At 42.3% G+C, this 8,149-nt stretch overlaps 1 long non-coding RNA gene across 1 annotated transcript in view; it reads right to left on the reverse strand.

The window, feature by feature from the left end:
* The window catches only part of LOC104865311, a 44,711-nt gene extending 37,236 nt beyond the window's left edge, over positions 1–7,475 (reverse strand). Inside the window, exon 1 of the long non-coding RNA XR_002025508.1 lies at positions 7,325–7,475. This is a non-coding gene — a long non-coding RNA (uncharacterized LOC104865311). The remainder of the gene's footprint in view (positions 1–7,324) is intronic.
* Positions 7,476–8,149: the final 674 nt, after the last annotated feature.

An 8,149-nucleotide genomic window follows, 5' to 3' on the forward strand; every position in this document is an offset into this window, starting at 1 on the left:
TTTTTTTTTTTTTTTGGTACCAGGGATTGAACTCCGGTCCTTGTGCTTGCAAGGCAGGCCACCGAACCACTGAGCTAAATCCCCGGCTCCACTTTTCTTTTTATGGCTATTGGTAACAAACCTCAGGTGAGTCTTCCATGCTCAGCCATACTGATTCAGTTCAGCTAAGCATTACAAGTTGCCCATTAGTTAATCCACTACAAAGGCTAATAGAAAACAACACAGATAAGAATTACATCACATTGTTAATCACAAATCAGGCAAGCCAAAAGACAATAACATCTTTAAACTCCTAAAAAATAAAAAATTATCAACCCCAAATTTATGTTACATTCAGCCTATAGGCTAAATCCAGCCCACTGCCTGTTTTTGTAAATGAAGATTGTTAGACCAATGCCACACAAATTCTTTGATGTATTCTCTGCCTACAGACACTAACTACAATAGCAGAGTCTTCAAAAATAGTGACAAAAAACCCTATAGCATGAAAGACCTAAATTATGTACTATTGGACCCTTTACAGAAAAAATTTCTCAACTCCCAGTCTAAAAGACAACTGACTTGAAAACAATATTAGCAAAAGCAAAAGTAGCAGCAAGTTATTACATACTCATTACCTGCACCAGAGCAAAACATACAAAACCAACAACACAAAGAACTTCAGGAAAGAATTATCAGCATATTGTAAGTTTCTGAGACAAAGCAATATTTTTACTTTCTTGAACTTATTTGGAGGTACAATTTTTAATTAAGGATGCATACTGTAAAACATCACTATTACTAAAAAATTGCAAGATATAAATAATAAACCAATAGTGAAGGTTACATGGAATCATAAAGAGAAAGCATAAATAGAAAGAAATCACAGACAGAAAAGCAGAAAATAATGAAATTGAGAACAGAAAAATAACACAAAAAATGAAGCTTCAATCTGCTCCTTTGCAAAGCACCAATAAAGTGCATATATCTCTAACCAGGCCAAACAAAAGAAAAAGAGAATAGCACAAATGATCAATATCAAGACTAGATATCACATGACAAAGATTAAAAGGAATTTTGTAATCAATTCATGTCCCCACATTTGACAACTTAGACAAAATGGGGGAAAATTCTTAAAAAAAAACCAAATGATTAAAGCTCACTCAGGAAGAAATAGAAATCTTAAATAACCCTGTAACTATAAAGAAATTCAATGTATAATTAAAACTTTCAAAGAAGGAAAACTCCAGCCCCAGATCACCAGTGAATTCTACAAAATATTTAAGAATGAAATAATAACAAATTTCACATATTTTCCCAGCATACAATAAAGAAGGAATACCTTGCCAACTCATCCTGTGAGACCAGCATAATCCTAAGACATTATAAGAAAACAACAGAACAATCCTCATGAATATATATAAAATTCTTAACAAAATTCAAGCAAATCAAATCCAACTATACATAAAAAGATAATGAATCACAAAAAGCGAGGTTTAACCCAGGAATGCAAGGCTAGTTCAATAATTTTTTTAAAATCAATGTAATTCACTGCACAAGCAGATAAAAAAACTAAAATCTTGATAAAGACAATTAATACAGAAAAAACATTTTATAAACACACATTCATGACCAAAACTCTCAAAAAACAAGAACTGGAAAGGAACAGCCTTCACCTGATAAAGGGCATCTACTAAAAACCTACAACTAACATTGTACATTACAGTGACATGCTGGTGTCTTCTCTCATTCCTCCTTTTCAGTACTGTACCAGTATAGTAAGGCAAGGGGGCAAAGGCATTTATATTGGTAGGAAGAAATGAAACCGTTTATAGCTATACATGACATGGTTGTCTACATAAATTTCAGAGACTCTATTTAAATGCTTTTAGAATTAAGACTGAATTTAGCTAGGCCACAGAATTCAAGACCCATGTACAAAATTTAATTTTAATTCTGTGCCTGGCAATGAACAATAAGAAGTCAAAAATTTTCACACAAAAATCCATGAAATACTTATGTATGATTCTTACAACATCTGTGCAAACTGTATATGCAGAAAAACAAAAAAAAGGTAAAAGAAACCAAAGACTGAAATAACTGGAAAGAGATGGTATATCTGGACTGAAGACAGTATCAAGATGTCAATTCTTCCAAACTGATTTCTATGCTCAGTGCATCTCCAATCTAAACCCAACCAGGATATTTTTTTTTTTTTTGTAGAAATCAGCAAGTTAATTCTAAAATGATTTTTAAAAATAGCAAAAGAAGATGTTATAGTTGGAATGCAGTATGTGCTCCCCAAAAGGCTCACTGTGTTCAAAGTCTGGTTGCTGATAGGCTTTGGGAAGTGACTGGGTCAGGCTTCGTCTGTGGATTAACACACTGTGAGATCATAATTTGAGGTGTCATTAGTGTAGTTGTGGAGACAGGACATAGAACCTAGATGAAAGATATGCATCGGGGGTGTGGACTTGAGGATTATATCCAAACCCCTACCCGCTCCTCTCTAGTTTTTCCCCCCGCCCGCTTCCTCACCACCATGAACTGTGTGGCTTTCTTCTCCCACACCCTTCCCCCTTGATGTTTCTGACTCATCATAGACCTAAAATCAATAGAGCCTGCAATGACAGACTAAAACCTTGAACCAGTGAGCCAAAATAAATCTTTCTTCTTTTAAATGGTTAATCTCGGCTATTTCATCATAGCAATGGAAAGCTGACTAACATAGAACAGCCAAAACAATGTTGAAAAAAAATCAAATTAGGATAAAAGAAAATATTTGAAGAGAGAGAATTGTACCATATGATTTCCAGACTTCCTATGAAGTTAAAACGTTCAAGACAGTGTGGTATTGGAGGAAGGGTATACATAGGTCAAGGGAATAGAAGAGAAAGTCCAACTATAGATGGATACATATAGGACAATTGATTCATGATAAAGTTGCAAAAGCAATTACATGGAGAGAGAATGGCCTTCTCAACTAATAGTGCTGGAACAACTAGATATTCATGAAAACAGTAAAACTCAATCGATATCTAGTAGCATATGCAAAAATTAGCTCAAAGTAGATTATTGACTTAAATGTAAAACCTGAAGAAAACCTTCAGGAGAAAATATAAAAGAAAAGCTTTGTCATTTTGGATTAAGCAGATACTTCTTAGATATGGCCCCAAAAGTACAGTGGCACCTCAGTTCACAAACTTAATTCTTTGCATGATTTTAGTTGCAATCTGAATTGGACAAGAACTACATCAAATTCAGTGGTTTAGGTGCAAGGTTGACCTTATAGAGAAATTTGATTCAGTTCTTGTCCAATTTGATTTGTAACCAGAGTTGTAGAAAGAATTAAGTTCGTGAACTGAGGTACCTATATTAATCTATAAAAGAAAAAAGTATATATTGGCTCCATCAAAATTAACAATTATAATCTCCAAAAGATATCTTTAAGAAAGTTAATAGAGAAGAAAGCTTCCAACCAAGAAAAATGATTACTTAGTGATTTATTTCCTAAAGAATCCAGAATATGTGAAGAATACTCAAACAAGGCAAATACAAAATGGACAAAATATTTGAAGACACATACAGCAAAATGCACAGATTACAAATAAGCCCATGAAAAGCTACTAAGCAGCAATAATTATTGTTGTGCCCAAGTTGCAAAATCCCCAAGACCACCAGGAAACTCTTCTGATGTAAATACACGAGGAGTTTATTGCAAGCTCGAGCCTGGACTCCCAGTGTCACTGACACAGCGGCTTCAAACTGTAAGTCCTGACCCACTAAATTAGCCTATTTTTATAGGGTTTGGGTGGCTTGAAATTCTCTTTATTCTATTGGCTTTTTTTACAATTTCTGCTGATTCTATTGGCCTATAATTCTAACTTACTATTGGATATTATAAGATGTAATGCTTCAAATTTATTGGCTACTATTTGGGCGCGGGCAGGGGTTTGCACGGGAGATTTATCTTAGTCATCTAACTGCCACAGCCGGTTTTGCCATACTTTGACCTGGCTGCAGTTTCTGGAATAAACCACCCAGTTGCGATTCCTGGAAACTGCTCAGTTGCATTTCCTGAAAAACCTGGTTTTTGGTTAATCTATTCTTCGGCAATGGAAGGCTATCTGCAGAGTTTAAAGGTCAGCTCGAATAATGGAGCATCTAATCTGGCTTAGCTAAAACGGCGGAACTTTGGCCTCTTTTTGGTTCCTCAATTATCAAGAAAATACAAATTAAAACTACAGTATCGGGTCGGGGATTTAGCTCAGTGGTTCTGCCACCTGCCTTGTAAAACACAAGGACGTGAGTTCGATCCCTGGTCCAAAAAAACAAAACAAAACTACAGTATGATGCCACCATATCCATTAGACTAACAAATATTTTTAAATTCCAACAAGTAGCAACAGCAATGTTTATAGCAGCTTTACTTGTCAGCCCCAAATCTAGAAACAACCCTCAAGTTCTCCCACAAATCATGACATATCCCTAAGATGGGACTTTACTCATTAACACAAACGAATGAACTATGCACAGCACAAATACCTGAGAAAAACATCTCTAAAAAGGAAACATTTATTTTGGCTCATGGTTTCAGTCTGTGGTCTGCTGGCTCCACTGCTGTGGGCTTGTGGGAGAAGGGTGGGGAGCAGCAAAGCTCTTCCTTAATAATCTATCTCCTGAAGAACTTGTACCCAAAATATGAGATCAATATTCAAACAAAGAAGGCCAAGTATCAGGTATTAGTCAGGAAGCAAAGAGAAAGGGGCAGAGCCAGATTGTCCCCAAGGTCAGGACCCCCAGGCCTTACCTAATCTAATGTTTCCATCACCCCCAATAATGCCATCAAATTATGATTTTATCCATGGATTTACCTCCGAGGAAGTTAGTGCCCTGTGGTTCCATCATACCCCCAAAGCCTAAAAGCTGGCAACCACCCCTTTAAGCACATGACTTTGGGGGAGAATTTCAAACTCGAACCATAATACCACCCTTTTTTAAGGGCAAGGAAAGCAAAGTGGTAGCCTTAAATTTTGACTGGAGATGAGCTCCCTGCTCACCAGTCCTTAGGGAAGGAGAGGTTGGAGGTGTAGGTGGCGCTGACACACCAGCATCCAGCAGAGCCTTTCTCCTAAATGGTGCAACTGCGAAAGGAGCACATGGCAGCTGCCACCCTTGAAGTCACCTAAGGTGTTCCTTGAGCGAAACACCACACCCTACTCGATCCAGGCCTACAGGCCAGCAAGGGGTCCCCCACTCACTCAGAGCTTCCCACTCACTTTCTGGAGCACATGTGCACTGCAGCCTCTTCTTGGGCCTCCCTCCCATAGGCCTGTGCAGCCAGCAGCTCCCACCAAAGAGAAAACATGACTGCCTGCATGGTGCTGAGCCCCCCTCCTCCTCTGGCACGCTGCACTGTCCCAGGGAATGAGACTGCAAAGGCTCTGTCTGCTGGCACAAGTGCCCGCGACTGGGGACAGACATCCTGTGACACTCAGGATCCTCGGTGGCTCTCATCTCCAGGAGAAAAGTCCATCTCCATGGCTCCCACCTTGAGCTCATCCCCCACCCTCTGTGTAGCATCTGTTGACGAACATGTGAGTGATGAGCTTTTCTGTTTTACAGTTCTCTGGAACAGAAATGCGGTTTATGCAAGGAAGAGAGAAGAAAACAAACGAGGGGTCAGCCTCCTGTGCTCCTGGTTCCCTTCGGCGCACTGTGGATGTTTTGTGGAGGAAGGCTCCGTGTCTGGAGGTGGGAAGAGACTGGCTGTAGTGGACTCCTGGTACCTGGCCTCCTCTCTGTTGTTCCTAGGAGCTAACATTACACAGTACTGAGCACCCACACCCTCTCAATTACTCGGAACAGTCATGCAAGGCTGGCTGACATGCAGCTAATGTGCATCTTGAACACCAAAGTGACTGTAGGATGGTATGCGCCCCACTAGCAGAGCCCTCAGGACCCTGTATTTCCCCACGGAGCAGCAGGGCTGTGGCTCCCATTCTTGTCCAGTCTGAGGCAGGATCACTGGCAGTGTTATTGTTTCTCCCTACACTTATATTTTTGGTAGGGGAACAGACAGTTGAAATCTGTCCTTTCCAACAAGCCACTCCGCCCTGGAGACACAGCAGGACCCCGTGGGGTGCAGGAACAGGCCGCCCAGAGCCACCCTGGGGACCAGCTTCCAACGAAATACCCACTGGTCCCTGGGATGTTCCAGTGCACCTGATGAAGCCTGTAGACAGACACCCTCAGCTTCCCCCGGGCCTGGCTGAGAAGCCCTTTCTGTTCTCCCTTCTCTGGAGTCCTCAGGCCACAAACACCTGAACTGCTAGAACCATGGAGGGAGAACTCCCACTCCCACCACTCTTACTACCCGTCGCTCGCCTCCCTTCTCCATAGCTTATCCTCCGTGGCTGGCAGTACCTGTAGGGAGGCCAGGCCTACTGTGACCAAAGTCTCCCTCGAGATCCTCCACTGCTAGGGGGAGATCTGGTTTTAGTTTTGTTAAACTGTTTGCTAAACACAAATGACATGCTTCTTCGTTTCCTGGAGCTTTGGGAAAACAAACGGGGTGCGGGGGCAGCCTGCAATTCATCTTTCTACAGTCCCCAAACGAAAGGGAAGAGGAAATGGATGCCTGTGGTTGGTAAACTTAAGTGGCTTAACTCAAAGCCCTGCTCCCCCTGCAGAGACCGGGGACTGTGCCTCAAAAGCTGGCTCCTTTCAACAGGTTTCAGTGAGAGCTGTGCCAGCCTCGGAGGCCCAAGCCGCTCTGAGGCACATCAAACCTCAGAGTTTGTCACCTGGAAGCCCGTACAAAGATGCTGGGGAGAGTGGGGTGCAGGGACAACGTCTTGTTAACCCTTTTTCTTAGGAGCATTCACACCCTCTGTACCAGGCCATGTTGCATGTGTCTTGGTCTTGAAGAACTGGGCTGTTCTGCAGCACAGGCCAAGCCAAATATAACAGGTAGCTGACTAGACCTGTCTCAAAAGGATAAACCCCAGCTAAGCGCAGAAATAATATCCACTGCCTTTTATCACACAAACATCCGGAGAGCCAAATGCGAGAAAGGGCCGGAACACAGGTTCTCACTGTTATCTCATTACGTCCATTAAATATGTAAGAAAGAAAATGCTTCCCCTTCTCCCGGCTGGTTTAAACTATTAGGGAGCAGATAAGACTTCATGCCGGGAACTCCGAAACTGCCTGCCAGGGAGGCTCCGGATGGAATCCAGGTTCACACCTGTCACAGACGGGAGTCTAGAAAACCGAAGCAGTAACGTGCCCCCCGAGCCCCCCAAGGCTGTATCCCCAAGCGCCTAATCTGTAACTCACGAACCCTGGATCAGGGAGACGAACCTCCGCCCCAAGATGGAAAATCGGTGGACTCCAGGCAGAAACGCCAGGGCTGCAGAAATTGCCAGGGGTTGCAGGCTGCCCAGCGAGATGGCTAAGTTGCTTCTGGCAAGTTGGAAAGAGCTGACCAATTATTCATGCAACTGGATCAGCAGGCATCTTATCTTGTAGCATGAATCAAGAGATAAAAATTCCATTCCAAGAGTGGGTGGAGCCTAAACCGGGTAATGTAATTGTAAGCTGAAAAAGGGAAAGGAGGGGAAAAAAGTCCATAAGCTCGTTGGCTTGGGTTGTGGTGTGAGCACTTGAAAGATTCGCCTGTCCCCAAATTGTTTTTCCCATTCCCAAAGCCTCCCGACAGAAGGGAAAGGGCGTGCTCTCCTCACTGTGCTCCAGGCCTCTCAGGAAAGCTCCAGCCATAAACCTCCATCTCACAGCTGGTGAGGGGGGTGGATTTGTGAGTCCTCAATCTGCAGCACCTCAAAGTATTTCTAATTTAAAATTAACTGGCTTCTCCCAGGCTGAAACCCAAAGCAGATGGAAATTTACAAACAGCTGCCTAAAATGGCTCAAAACAAGGCAAATCCAACTCGAAAGATACTTTGGCCAGCCAGGTATATATAGTTAATCCCAGCTACCTAGGACGTTGAAAGAGGAGGAGCTCAAGTCTGAGGCCAGCCTAGGCAACTGAGTTAATAAAAAATGTTTAAAGGTGGAGGGGATAGAGTTTGACGCTAGAGCCCTAGGCCAGCATGCATGGGGTCCTAGATTCAGTCCCCAGTACCAAAGAAAAGGGGGAACCAAAAAC

Source organism: Fukomys damarensis, unplaced genomic scaffold (genome assembly GCF_012274545.1).
Source record: "Fukomys damarensis isolate Sample0158 unplaced genomic scaffold, DMR_v1.0_HiC HiC_scaffold_22, whole genome shotgun sequence".
Taxonomy (NCBI): Eukaryota; Metazoa; Chordata; class Mammalia; order Rodentia; family Bathyergidae; genus Fukomys; species Fukomys damarensis.